Source organism: Rutidosis leptorrhynchoides, chromosome 9, assembly GCF_046630445.1.
Source record: "Rutidosis leptorrhynchoides isolate AG116_Rl617_1_P2 chromosome 9, CSIRO_AGI_Rlap_v1, whole genome shotgun sequence".
Classification (NCBI taxonomy): domain Eukaryota; kingdom Viridiplantae; phylum Streptophyta; class Magnoliopsida; order Asterales; family Asteraceae; genus Rutidosis; species Rutidosis leptorrhynchoides.
Genome location: NC_092341.1, coordinates 260,185,304 through 260,201,517, shown reverse-complemented (window position 1 = coordinate 260,201,517; position 16,214 = coordinate 260,185,304).

The window sequence follows — 16,214 nt, the reverse complement described above, 5'->3', positions numbered from 1 at the left end:
GCACTTTTATTTATTTTATTTTATCGCACTTTTAATTATCGTACTTTTTAATTATCGCAAGTTTATTTTATCGCATTTTTATTATTCGCAATTTCATTATCGTTATTTACTTTACGCTTTAATTTAAGTCTTGTATTTATTTTATATTTTACATTAGGTTTTAACTGCGACTAAAGTCTTAAAATCGACAAACCGGTCATTAAACGGTAAAAACCCCCCTTTATAATAATAATATTACTTATATATATATTTGTATTTTTATAAAAGTAAACTAATATAGCGTTGAGCTTTGTTTAAAGATTTCCCTGTGGAACGAACCGGACTTACTAAAAACTACACTACTGTACGATTAGGTACACTGCCTATAAGTGTTGTAGCAAGGTTTAAGTATATCCATTCTATAAATAAATAAATAAATATCTTGTGTAAAATTGTATCGTATTTAATAGTGTTTTCCTAGTAAAATAATAACTATTTTATATACACCTCGCGAAACATCAAGTTATTTTTGGCGCCGCTGCCGGGGAACATTCGCCAAAGCGAAACGTTATAATTTTTAATTTTTAAAGTTATAATTAGTTTTTGTAAAATTTATATTTTTAAAAAAAATAAAAAAATATAAAAAAAAAAAGCTTTTAAAATCGAAAAAAAAAAATATTTTAAGTATATTTTTAAGTTTTTCTTTTATTTTTACAAAATTATAAAGTATTTTAAGTACATTTTTAGTTTTTTAAAATTAAGTTTTATTTTAATTATATATATATTTATCTTTTAAATATAAAACAGAAAAATATAAATAAATAATAAATATTACGTGACCTGTCATTTGAACCAATCCAATTGAACCAGTTCAGGGTGTCCATGCGAGTCGCATGACCCACCCCCTTAAACCATGCGACTCGCATGAGGGGTCTGACAGGGCCACAACCAAACCCTAATCACGCATTTATTACGGATAATTTATTATTATTATTATTAAACCCTAATGTTTTTATTATTATTATAATTAAGTTTTTACTTTATTTTATTTATATTACTTTTAAACTAGTTTTATATATTATAAACTTAATACTTTTATTATAAAATATAAAAATAATATTTTTATAAAAATTATATTTTTACAACTTTTTGTATATTTTTATATTTTGTCCCTTTTTAATCGTTGTAGCGTAATATTTGTATTTTTTAGCTCATAATTAATTTTAAACTTAGTTTTTGCTATAGTTATTTTTACTCCTAGATTTTTAGGCTTTGCCGTAGAATTCCTTAAGTGCTTTTTCTTTAGACTAAGATTTAGGTGCTTTAGAATTTTGCGACGCCTTTTTAAGTTTTAGTTTCTTTTTAAGTTATTTCCATTTGGGATTTAGTTTTTCCTGTAAGCTTTAATATTTTTAGACACCTTTTACTATGTATCAATTATCATTTCAATTAGTAATATCAATTTACGATTATAATTTTAAGTTAGTTGTAGTAATAAGGTTAGGTTAGTAAAGTATTTTTAAGTTTTTATAAGTTTCTTTTATTTTTCAGTCACCTTTTATTTTTCAACCATTTTTTCTTTTTCGACCTTTTTCGACGAACTCTTTTTCTCTCTTATTTCTCGCCATTCTAGTTTTTAGGACTTAGAATTTTTTTTCTACTTCTTATCTAAATTTCTTAAAATTACGAAAATTTATTTTAAGTGGTTAAATTAATAGACATCAAAATTTTCTGGTTCGTAGTAATAGTTGGATTTGTACGTGGACCGGGTTATTGGAGCCAAACAGTCCTCAATTATATTGAGACCAAACGAATCCTGCCCCTCTGCTGCATCTTTTGGCTATTCGAAACGTGGGCAAAATCAGAAAAGTCTATTGATTGGATAACTTATTATAATTTTTCTTTCCTTTTAAAAACTAATAGGATATTCAGTGAATGCACCGAGCAAGACGTTCATCACCTTTTGTACGTTCACCACCTGTAACTCGATCAAGACATCGTTTAACAAATATAACCACCGTTGATTTTTCTTTAGAATCGTCATCCAGTCAACCAAGTACTTCAGTTCAAATTTCCGATAATCCATTTTTTGAACCCGACCTCACAATTGAGAATCCAGAGAATATTCAGGAACGGTTCATAGATCCTGAACCACTAAACTTTCCTCCGGAACCACCAATCATTCAAACAGAGATTGTTGAGGAACGAACCATTAAATCAGAATCATCTAGTGATTCCGATTCAACAAATTCAATTATGGAGAATCTGGAACCTTTAAGTATGGAAGACCGAATGAGAGCTAAACGCACTGGCCAAGGTCACGCGATTACTCATCCAGACATTAATGCGCCAGATTATGAAATCAAAGGACAAATTCTACACATGGTGACTAATCAATGCCAATTTAGTGGTGCGCCGAAGGAAGATCCAAATGAACATCTACGTACCTTTAATAGGATCTGCACACTATTTAAAATACGAGAAGTGGAGGATGAACAGATATATCTCATGTTATTTCCCTGGACTTTAAAGGGAGAAGCCAAAGATTGGTTGGAATCGTTACCTGAAGGGGCGATCGATACATGGGATGTTTTAGTTGACAAATTTCTTAAACAATTTTTTCCTGCATCTAAAGCCGTAAGACTTCAAGCAGAAATTGTTACGTTCACACAAAAACCAAATGAAACTCTATATGAGGCGTGGACAAGATATGGAAAGTTGTTAAGAGGATGTCCGCAACATGGTTTAGACACCTGTCAAATAGTACAAATATTCTACCAAGGATGCGACATCACTACAAGGAAAGACATAGATATAGCAGCTGGTGGTTCTATTATGAAGAAAACCGAAACTGATGCTTACAAAATTATTGATAACACTGCTTCCCACTCACATGAGTGGCACCAAGAAAAAGATATCATTAGATCATCTAAAGCAGCTAGAGCCGATTCTAGCCATGACTTAGATTCCATTTCGGCAAAGATAGATGCTTTCGAGAGACGAATGGAAAAGATGACTAAGGATATTCATGCTATACGAATTAGTTGTGAGCAGTGTGGAGGACCACATTTGACAAAAGATTGTCTCAGTATTGAATTAACAATGGAACAAAGAGAGAATATTTCATACATAAACCAAAGGCCTGGAAATAATTATCAGAATAATTATCAACCGCCAAGACCGATTTACAATCAAAATCAGAACTATAACCGAAATATTCCATACAATAACCAACAAGGTCCTAGCAATCAACAAGTATCCAATAATACTTACAATCAGCAAAGACCTAATTTTCAAAACAAACCATCACAACAAACCGATGATAAAAAGCCGAATTTAGAAGATATGATGACGAAGCTAGTTGAAACTCAAACGCAGTTTTTCACATCTCAAAAACAAACCAATGAACAAAATGCTCAAGCATTTAGAAATCAACAAGCTTCTATTCAAAATCTGGAACAAGAAGTAAGTAACCTAGCAAGGTTAATAGGTGAAAGAAAACCGGGAAGTCTACCAAGCGATACAAATGCTAACCCCCGGAATGAAACAGCTAAAGCTATTACCACAAGAAGTGGTACAACACTTAAACCACCGGAAATACCTGTAACTTCTGATGAAACCATTCCTACTCCACAAGAACCACAATCCGAGCAAGAAAAGGAAAAAGAACCGGTAGTTGAAAAGGTTAATGAAGATAACACAGTTAAGGATAAACCTTATGTTAAACCATACCAACCACCACTTCCTTACCCGAGTAAAATGAAGAAAGAATAACTTGAAGCCGAGCAATCCAAATTTTTGGATATGTTTAAACAGATAAATGTAAATCTTCCTTTCATTGATGTGATTTCAGGAATGCCTAGATATGCTAAATTCTTGAAAGATCTGATCACAAATAGAAAGAAAATGGAAGAACTTTCGGCTGTCACTATGAATGCAAATTGTTCAGCAGTGCTGTTGAATAAGATACCAGAAAAACTATCTGATCCAGGAAGTTTCACAATTCCATGTTTTCTGGGTAGTCTTAGTTCAATAGAAGCATTGGCAGACTTAGGTGCTAGTATAAATCTAATGCCGTATTCACTATACGCTAAGCTAGACCTTGGAGAATTAAAACCAACCAGAATAAGCATACAACTAGCCGATAGATCAATAAAATATCCTAGAGGGATAATGGAGAACATGCTAGTTAAAGTTGGTACTTTAGTATTTCCAGTAGATTTTGTTGTTTTGGACATGGAAGAAGATTCTCAAGTTCCTCTCATATTAGGAAGACCATTCTTAAACACGGCTAAAGCAATGATAGACGTGTTCGGTAAGAAACTGACCCTAAGTATAGAGGATGAGAGTGTTACCTTTTCAGTTGATAGAGCCATGCAACAACCACAATCTGCAGATGATACATGTTATTATATTCAAACTATAGATGCACATGCAGAATTATTAGAAGAATTTCCAGAATTACAAGGAACGGGAGAATGTTCTTTAGGAGAAGGTAATGAACCAATTGATGAAGCTGAAATGTTAGCTACACTTATAGCTAATGGATATGAACCAACAACAGAAGAAATTCAAATGCTAAAAGAAGAAGACAGATATAGATATAAATCATCGATAGAAGAACCTCCGAAATTAGAGTTAAAGCCACTTCCAAACCATTTGGAATACGCTTATTTACATGGTGAATCTGAATTACCTGTAATAATATCGTCTTCTCTTACTGAAAATGAGAAATCACAACTCATTTCTGTGTTGAAAGCTCATAAACCAGCCATTGCATGGAAGATTCATGATATTAAAGGAATAAGTCGTTCGTATTGCACACATAAAATCCTTATGGAAGAAGGTCATAAAACGTATGTGCAACGCCAACGAAGACTAAATCCTAATATGCAAGATGTAGTTAAGAAAGAGATTATTAAACTGCTAGATGCAGGTTTGATATATCCAATTTCTGATAGTCCATGGGTAAGCCCAGTTCAATGCGTGCCTAAGAAGGGTGGCATGACTGTCATTACAAATGAGAAAAATGAGCTTATTCCTACTAGGACTGTAACAGGATGGCGTGTATGTATTGATTATAGAAAATTAAATGACGCCACCAGAAAAGATCACTTTCCCTTACCTTTCATAGATCAAATGTTGGAAAGATTAGCCGGAAATAGTTACTATTGTTTTCTAGATGGATTTTCCGGATATTTTCAAATTCCAATAGCACCCGAAGACCAAGAGAAAACCACATTCACGTGCCCTTATGGTACTTTTGCTTACAAACGCATGCCATTTGGACTTTGCAACGCCCCTGCAACCTTTCAAAGGTGTATGATGGCGATTTTTCACGACATGATAGAAGAATGCATGGAAGTATTCATGGATGACTTTTCAGTCTTCGGTGATACATTTAAATCATGTCTAGTTAATCTGGAACGAATGCTAATTAGATGCGAAAAATCAAATCTAGTACTTAATTGGGAGAAATGCCATTTCATGGTTAAAGAAGGCATCGTTCTTGGACATAAAATTTCAAAAGAAGGAATTGAAGTGGATAGAGCTAAAGTAGATGTAATTGCTAAACTTCCACATCCCACCAATGTTAGAGGAGTTAGGAGTTTTCTAGGGCATGCCGGTTTTTACCGACGTTTCATAAAAGATTTTTCTAAAATTGCCACTCCTATGAATAAACTCCTAGAAAAGGATGCGCCATTCATCTTTTCAGATGAGTGTATCAAATCTTTTAATATTCTTAAAGAGAAACTCACTAATGCACCGATCATGATAACACCAAATTGGAATCTACCATTTGAACTAATGTGCGATGCAAGTGATTTTGCAATGGGAGCCGTTTTAGGACAAAGGATTGAAAAACGATTTCAACCTATATATTATGCTAGTAAGACATTACAAGGAGCACAAACTAACTATACAACTACTGAAAAAGAACTCCTTGCTATTGTCTTTGCTTTTGACAAATTTCGATCATATCTCGTTCTAGCAAAAACGGTGGTCTATACCGACCATTCTGCTCTTAGATACCTATTTTCAAAACAAGATGCTAAACCAAGATTAATCCGTTGGATCTTACTCTTACAAGAGTTTGATATTGAAATCCGAGATAAAAAAGGAGCAGAAAATCTCGCCGCTGATCATCTTTCTCATCTTGAAAATCCCGAATTAGAAGTTCTGAATGAATCGGCCATACAAGACAACTTTCCTGATGAATATCTATTGAAGATAGATTATAAAGAAATCCCATGGTTTGCAGACTATGCAAACTACTTAGTTTGTGGATTCCTTGAAAAAGGATTATCGTACCAAAGACGAAAGAAATTCTTCAGTGATATAAAACACTATTTCTGGGAAGATCCACATCTGTTTAAAAGTTGTCCCGATGGAATAATACGCCGATGTGTATTTGGAGATGAAGCTATTAAAATTTTAAACCATTGTCACACAGGACCAACAGGAGGGCATTATGGGCCTCAACTAACAGCAAGAAAAGTTTATGAAGCTGGATTCTATTGGCCTACAATTTACAAAGACGCACACCTTCTTTGCAAATCCTGTGATGCATGTCAAAGGGCCGGAAAATTAAGTCAACGTGATGAAATGCCACAAAATGTCATCCAAGTATGTGAAGTATTTGACATTTGGGGTATTGACTTTATGGGTCCATTTCCAAAATCTCATAATAATTTATATATACTCGTAGCCATTGATTATGTATCTAAATGGGCGGAAGCACAAGCTCTCCCAACTAACGATGCACGAGTTGTAGTCAACTTTTTAAAACGTCTTTTTGCAAGGTTTGGAACACCGAAAGCTTTAATAAGTGATCGGGGTACTCATTTCTGTAATAATCAACTTGAGAAAGTTCTTAAAAGATATGGAGTAACTCATAAAATCTCCACCGCATATCATCCACAAACAAGTGGACAAGTTGAAAATACCAACCGAGCCTTAAAACGTATTCTAGAGAAAACCGTAGGATCAAATCCAAAGGAATGGTCCATTAAATTGGAGGATGCACTCTGGGCTTTTAGAACAGCCTACAAAACTCCAATTGGAACCACACCTTTTAGACTTGTTTATGGAAAAGCATGTCATCTTCCAGTAGAAATTGAACACAAAGCATTTTGGGCTTTGAAGACATGTAATCTTGATTTACATGAAGCCGGACGTCTACGATTAAGTCAACTAAACGAATTAGAAGAATTAAGACATGAAGCATACGATAATTCGTTAATCTATAAAGAAAGAACGAAGAAATGGCATGATAAAAGAATCAGAAGTTCAAAAGAATTTAAAGAAGGAGACAGAGTTCTTCTTTTCAATTCACGATTCAAGCTATTTCCTGGAAAATTGAAATCAAGATGGTCTGGACCATTCATAGTCAAAAGAGTTTTCCCATACGGAACGATAGAATTAATAAATTCAAATGGGATTGAATTTAAAGTTAATGGTCACAGAGTTAAACATTACATACAGGGTCCAATGGAAGTCGACAACGAAGTTAATCACAATTTCGACACCACAGCTAACTAAGTGTGGGGAGAATAAAGTCTTTAAAGGATAATATGTATTTCTGTTAGAGTTAGATTGTCGGTTTTCGTGTAGTTCTCGAAAATGGAACACGTATGGTCTTTCCCTAGCAGACCCTAAAGAACTAGTCTTCTCCCCCCATTCTGAATTTTTATTTTTTTTAGGTTTTTACGAAATGAAGACTGCCTGTGAACTAAACCATGGTCTAATGCTACACGCTTTGATCACTAAACGTAATAATGACATACTACCGAGTGAATTAGTATCAGTAATCAGAGAAAGAATGGACGGAGTTAGAAAAGGATCCAGATGCGAAGATAATAAGTTACAATTTGGTAAAGGAAAATCAAAATCCGCAGCGAAAAGAAGAGCACGACACCTAGAACGATGTCACAAATGCGGAAAATGGTCACATGGAGGTAAATGTTCAAATAATCAAACCTATTCAAATACCGAATTTGTTACTTTATGCAGAGACGGACCGTTCATATGTTTAGAAGAAAAGACAATGAATGCTCGAGGTTACGCCTATGCAGCCATGGAAAACCAATTAAACCGACTATCTTATGAATATAATAGATCATATAACTAAGAAATCTATTTCACAGGTATGTCTGTACAGTTTTTATTTTATTTTTATTTTTAACCTTTTGATAATAAACGCTAATTTGTTCGCTAAAAAGTATTAAATTGGTATTAAATAAAATTAGGTTTGGCGACCGAAATTATTGATATCATTCAAAAATTTATTACATCACTACGAAATTTAACGTTTATTCTTAAGGTATAAATATCTTTAATCAATCAACCCAAAATATTTCAAAAATTCGTCATGAGTTAAATTAGGTCTTGGAACCGAAATTACTTTACCGAAAAGAGGGACGCATATTTTTGATAATATTTGATTGATTAAAGTGGGATAAAAAGACAAAAAGATTTTTAATTTTATTTTTACCATATTTTTAAAATTAATATTTAAATCTTAAATTAATATTGTAAATTTTGTAAAAATAATATATTTAAAATTGTAAATATTTGAAAAATTAATATAAGTTTGGTATGAATTTATAATATGAATTTTTAAATTAAGTTTGGTGTGAATTTTTAATTTTTAAAATATGAAATTTTAATTTTATGCATTTCAAATTTTTAAGTTTGGTGTGATTTTTTTTAGTATTAATTTTGAATTTTATAATTGTGTGAATTTAAAAACAAAAATTTACTTTATCTCATTAAGTTAAAAATATGATTTTTAAAATTCGTCGTAAGTTGAAGACTAGGTCTTTGAACCGAAATTGCTTTACCCGAGGGAGGGACGAGAACTTTTATTATCATTATTTTTAATCTTATTGATTTAAAGTATGCCAAAAACATTGAAAAAATCCAAAAATCTAAGCTTTTAAAACAATCGCTTGAAAATGACAAAATTTTAAAATTTTGTCGAGGGACGGACTAGGGCATCGTCCCGAAACGACCTCGTCCTAAAAAGAAACAAAATTTTTAAAATTTTATTTAATTCTATGTTTTAAAAGTATAAGGTTTTTATAAAAAAAAAAAAAAAAAAAAAAAAAAAAAAAAAAAACCCCATGCGAGTCGCATGGGGATGGGCACAAAACCATGCGACTCGCATGGATCAAAAAAACTGGACAGGATCAAATTTCCAGTCGACCTGCTTCTTTCTCACAATACACATACACAAACACGAAAACCTCCCAAACTCTCTCAATTTTTCACCAATTTTCACCAAATTTCTTGCAAAAATTTCACAATAATCATGCCTAGATTCAGTAGTCTCAACCCCTTCAGGAGAAAGGTAAAGATTTCACCCCTAATCTCTTTAAATTCGAATTTTTGTGTTCTTGAGCTAGAAATTTTATATTTTGATTTTGTTAATTTTAGGTGTAATTAGAGCTAAATTGTTGTTATATTATGCATGTATATCCTAGATAGAAGCTATTTAACATGAATTGAAGCTAAAAACTTCAAATTTTTAAGAATCTAGGGTTTGTGTTCTTGAGCAATTTGGGGCTTTTTGATATAAACAGGTTATGGCCGATTTTTGTCATGAATTGTTGCTAAATTAAGTAGTGTAACATGTTTAGGTAGTTAATTGATCCAAACTTTGAGCCTAAACATGATTTTGAGAATTAAAGTAGACTTTTTAAGTCTAAAAATTCATGAACTAGGTTAAATTGATATAAAGGCCATTTGAAACTTGTTTCATTGCTAGTAGTGATTATTTTGGCATGTTATTTAAGATAAATGCTTATGAACTTGATGTACATTTTTCGTATATGCTTATTTGACAAAGTGTAGACTTGACAAAAATATGAAAATGAGCACTAGTTTGATTTGAATGCCATGTAACAAGTGTTTAATTGCTATAATGATTATTGTTGACATGTTTAAGAGTTTAAATGTGATAAAACATTGTATACATTTTCGTATGTAAAAATGTAGAATTGTTATTGTTAAGAAAATGTGTATAAAATGTGTTATGAATTGAACATGTCATCATAATTGTTTCAAGTTATTATTTTGCTAACACTAATGCATATTTGGATGCACAATTTTTGTGTTTAATGTGTTTTACAGAAAGCCGATACTGGAGGTTCAGGAGCATCATCGTCCAGGCAACCAGAGCCCGAACCGGAAATGTTTCATGAACAAGAACAACATATGCAACAAGAAGAAGAAGAACAGGAGGAGCAACATATTCCATATCACGATCAAGATCAATTATTCATGAATCAGTTTCGTCAATTCGCTCCACATCAAAGGATTCTGAGCTTAGACATTAATGAAGATCAGTTACACCCAAATCTGAGATTTGATCGATGTTGGATAGAGTATCCAGATTATCAAAAGAACATGCACATTCTCTACTTTAAGGTTGTTGAAATGCCAAGGGCAATTGACTGGGTACCTTTGGAAACAGTTGACCTTGCCGAACCGATTCGGGAATTATTGGTGCAAAGGTATGGTAATTCTCAGTTTAACGATTGGATGCGCCTATTTTCCATTCGTAGAACCATATATAGGGAATGGTGTATAGAATTACTTAGTACTATTAAGTTAAACAGTGATGTTAGGAGGATAGATGATAGAAGCTTTATTAGATTTCTGTTAGGTGGACGCATGTACAGAATGTCCATGATAGATTTAGCTAGGGCCTTACAGATTTACACCCCTGCTGAACTTTTGAGCCCCGACTGTAATAGCCTGATTGCCCAAGGAGAAAGGGTAGATAGGGAATTTGATATTAACGCTGTCTGGAGGCGTATGTCCCACTTTAATGAATTTCACGCCAGTGGAAATCATACATACTTAGATATAGACAGAGCTGAACTCCGGGTGATTCATAGATTCTTAGCAAACACAATTACACAAAGGGAAAGAAATAAGGAGAAATTGACCGTAAACGATTTGTTCTACCTCAAGTGTATTAGAGACCCGAGGAGTTTCGTTAACATTCCCTATTGTGTTGGTTATTATCTCGCTAATGTAGTTTCGGGGATGAAATCGGGGAGTATTATAGGTGGTGGTATTTTCATTACTCTCATTGGAGAGTATTTAGGTGTAGATAAGCACCAAGGGGGTCCAATGAACGAAATAGAGGACGGAGGTGAAACTATAAGTTCAAACCTTTATCACGGTGCAAGGGTATTATTAATGAGACGTGGTCGGGTATATCGATACGAGGGACCTCAGCGACAGGTAGAAAGAGGTTCGGATGACGAGATGGAGGATGCGAACAACATTATAGGAGTTGTTCGGGAGACTGCTCTTGATTTAGGCGTTCGTATGGAGGATGAATACATGACGAACTATGATAGGCATATGCAGTACGAGGCATGGCAACGTCGGAATGACTACGAGCATTCCCGGCAACGAGAGCATGGCCGATGGGATTATCATCAGCGCCAAATTATAAGCCAGTTGCAGCCTGGCGAGATGTATTATCCGACCCGACCCGCATACTATCCCGCACATCAGCCAGAAATGAGACCACCCTATGATTCATATGATTATGACGCAGCATACCAGTTCACCTATAATCAGCCATGGAACCCGGACGCGAACATGAATTGGGATCCCTATCCTAATTATCCTCCTAACCCACCTCCTGATCAGTAGAGATAAGTTGGTAATTTTTATTTTTATTTTAAACACTTAACATTTTATTACGTTTATGTAATGTTTGATATTTTATTATTATTGTGTACTAATATTTTTCTTATAGTTTGAAAGTGGGATGCCAAAGTTCCATTTCAAATTGCATGTATGATTATATTTGTATTGTATGTATTCTATTTTATGCACAAAACAGGGTAAAACAACGCATTTTCAAAGACTGGCATTAAGTTCAGCAAAAGCAAGTAATTTTGACGACAATGATGCAAAATGTATGTGAAATAACAACAAGACGGAATGAACAAATGACGTGCACCATTTATCATTCAGCAAACAAACGCCAATATATTTGGAAACTTTGGTAAAAATTTAATCATTTTCACACTAATCACCCTCAATAATTTAAATTGTTACTGATTTCTTGCAAATGAGGGCATTGCAAGATCTTAAGTGTGGGAAGGGGTTAAATTCTTTCGGATTTTAAAATTTTTATATTAAACACTTGGTTACCATTAAAAATACTAGTAAAGCAGTAGTTGTATTAGAATCTAGTGCTCTCTGATAAAAAAGAACAGCCCTAGTCTTATATACTGACTACCCAATTCTAGTAAAATTTTTCAAAATTTTTAATTAAATGAATTCAAATCATGTTTATACATATTTATGAACGATAAAACTAGGTTTTAACACCGAAATTATTGTTACCTCGGAAAGGACATAAATTGAGAAACAAACGAAAATGTTAAAATTCATTTAAAATGGAATAGAGGACGATAAAAAGGAAAATAAAAGCCAAGTGTGGGAAAATTTACCAAGTTATTTTAAACATATGTCACATATATCTGTAACAAATAACTAAAAATACTTTTGCTTTGGACTAAACTAAACTGTTTTACCCGATGAAAGAAAAGAAGAGATGGATCTACACGATGAATCAATTCCATCACTAAAAGGAAGTAAAGTCTTCCGAAAAAGACACGCGCTTCTTGATTTAGGTCATGAAGTTGTCGTCCAGACCAGCTGTAGGTTGACGAAAAATCTAGAAAAGTCATCACTAAAATCAGCAGGAAATCCACGGACCTCAGCATTAAACAGGGTCGCCAAGTGGTCAGATTTATCCTAACCATGAGAAGGATTTATCTCGTACAATGGGGGGCACCATGCAAATTAGCTGGATAAGACTAATGAATCAGATCCCCAGAAAGGATAATCTCCTTAAAGATTAAAAATCAGCTTTTAAGACTGATATTACTCAATCCTAGAGATTGACCTTAAAGATTGAGAATTACAAACTCATGGAATTCAATGATATCTAAACTCGAGCTTGAACGAGAAAATATTTTGATCAAAAATACAAACCGATTTGTTTTCTGAAAACCCTATTTTCAATGCGTTCATTACCATTGAACGTAAAATCCTAGGAATTCACCTAGAATTCATTAGGTCACCTGAACTAAATCGGGTGTCAACCGTAAGAACGGTGGTTGCATAACATGGTCAAAGACAGGACCTTGTGCCAGACCGAAAAATTATAAGGGTGAGCTTTACTATTGCTCCTACCAAGGATAGTAATTGCGTCCGACACGTTATAGACCATAATCAAAAGCATGTCACGGGACATTGCCTTAACAGTTGCTTGTTCAACGCTTTCCTTTACAACCGGACGGTAGTTTGCCGAAAGGTAATATACGGAACAAGTAAACTGGACGTGTTGCTTTCCTAATACAAGGTTAGCAAATGGGTGACACAAAACCGCAAGTTTTGAGCTAAAATTTTCAAATTTGAAACCCACCAAACCCACAAAAATATTTTGCAAACACCGGTAAAGGGTTATTCCGGAAAACTTATCTAGGGTAAAAACTAGATTTAATTTTCAAAAGATCAAATGTTTTCATAAAGATCCAATTTCCTTAATGGATCTAAATTTTTATAGTCATGTGGGACTGTAAACCATATCGTTACTACCATTGTTTATACCGCCGTATAGAAATCACTGATGTACAAAGTGTGAAGAATAAAAAAGTGATTCTAGTATTTCAAGACAATATTGCTTGAGGACAAGCAACGCTCAAGTGTGGGAATATTTGATAATGCTAAAAACGAACATATATTTCATAGCATTATTCCCCAAGAAAGACAAGATTTTAGTTGGTATTGTTCGATTTACAAGCAATATTCGTTTAAATATTAAAAAGTGAAGACAAAAGGCAGATTCGACAAATTGAAGACAAAAAGGTCCAAAGAGCTAAAAAGTACAAGATACAACTAAAAAGGTTCAAAATATTGATGAGGAACGTCTCAAAATGACAAGAGTACAAGTTACAAGACGCAAAGTACGCGATTTAAAATAATACGCGAGGACGTCCGAAAATCCGGAACCGGGACCTGAGCCAAGAAGAAACGCCCGATGCAACGGACCAAAAATATCTAGTCTACTATGCACAAGAATATAATATAATATATATATAATTATATATAATTATATATTATTTTATATATTATTATTATATTACGTCGGCAAGAAGAAAACAAACCAATTTGGCTGGATCCAGGGTGGCCATGCGACTCGCATGGCCAAAGGCACAAATCCATGCGAGTCGCATGGAGTGAGATTGCTGGTCAGGTCCTATATAAAGCCAGTTTTGTGCCGAGTTTTAATCATCTTTTTTTTTTCTTCCTCTTCATACGTAAATATATTTATATTTATAATTTATATTTTAATTTTAATTATAATTCTAATAATAAGGGTATGTTAGCGAATGTTGTAAGGGTGTAAGTCGAAATTCTGTCCATGTAACGCTACGCTATTTTTAATCATTGTAAGTTATGTTCAACCTTTTTATATTAATGTCTCGTAGCTAAGTTATTATTATGCTTATTTAAAACGAAGTAATCATGATGTTGGGCTAATTACTAAAATTGGGTAATTGGGCTTTGTACCATAATTGGGGTTTGGACAAAAGAACGACACTTGTGGAAACTAGACTATGGGCTATTAATGGGCTTTATATTTGTTTAACTAAATGAAAGTTTGTTAATGTTAATATAAAGATTTACAATTGGGCGTCCCTATAAATTACCATATACACTCGATCGGACACGATGGGCGGGGTATTTATATGTACGAATAATCGTTCATTTAACCGGACACGGGAATGGATTAATAGCCACTAGAATAATTAAAACAGGGGTGAAATTACATTCAAGGGTAATTGGTGTAATTGTTAACAAAGTAGTAAAACCTTGGTTTACACGCAGTCGATAACCTGGTGTATTCATTAAACAAAGTATTAAAACCTTGTTACAATTCGAATCCCCAATTAGTTGGAATATTTATCTTCGGGTATAATAATAATTTGACAAGGACACTTGCAATTTATATTTCTGACTGATGGACTGTTATGGACAAAAACCAGACGGACATATTAAATAATCCAGGACAAAGGACAATTAACCCATGGGCATAAAACTAAAATCAACACGTCAAACATCATGATTACGGAAGTTTAAATAAGCATAATTCTTTTATATCATATTTAATTTCCTTTATTTTATATTTAATTGCACTTCTAATTATCGCACTTTTATTTATTTTATTTTATCGCACTTTTAATTATCGTACTTTTTAATTATCGCAAGTTTATTTTATCGCATTTTTATTATTCGCAATTTCATTATCGTTATTTACTTTACGCTTTAATTTAAGTCTTGTATTTATTTTATATTTTACATTAGGTTTTAACTGCGACTAAAGTCTTAAAATCGACAAACCGGTCATTAAACGGTAAAAACCCCCCTTTATAATAATAATATTACTTATATATATATTTGTATTTTTATAAAAGTAAACTAATATAGCGTTGAGCTTTGTTTAAAGATTTCCCTGTGGAACGAACCGGACTTACTAAAAACTACACTACTGTACGATTAGGTACACTGCCTATAAGTGTTGTAGCAAGGTTTAAGTATATCCATTCTATAAATAAATAAATATCTTGTGTAAAATTGTATCGTATTTAATAGTGTTTTCCTAGTAAAATAATAACTATTTTATATACACCTCGCGAAACATCATCTATAGAGATGCAACCACCGTATCCTACGTATAACCCTGCCGAAGCATTTTATAGCACCTATGGTTATGCTTGGAACCCCTATTGGTACCAGTATCATCCCTAGTCTAGTTAGTTTTATTTATTTTGTAATTTGTAATGTTGATACGTTTAATACTTATGTTAATATTGTAATAGTTTTTATAATTTTCTAACTTTTATTCTTAGATTTTAATAATTTTTGAATGTGGGGTAATATACCAAACTTCAAAAATATGTATATATGTTTGCAGGTTATCTTATGTACACAACAGGGTAAAACAACGCATTTTCAAAGACTGGCATTAAGTTCAGCAAAAGCAACTAATTTTGACGACAAGATGCAAAATATATGTGAAATAACAACAAGACGGAATGAACAAATGATGTGCACCATTTATCATTCAGCAAACAAACGCCAATATATTTGGAAACTTTGGTAAAATTTAATCATTTTCACACAAATCGCCC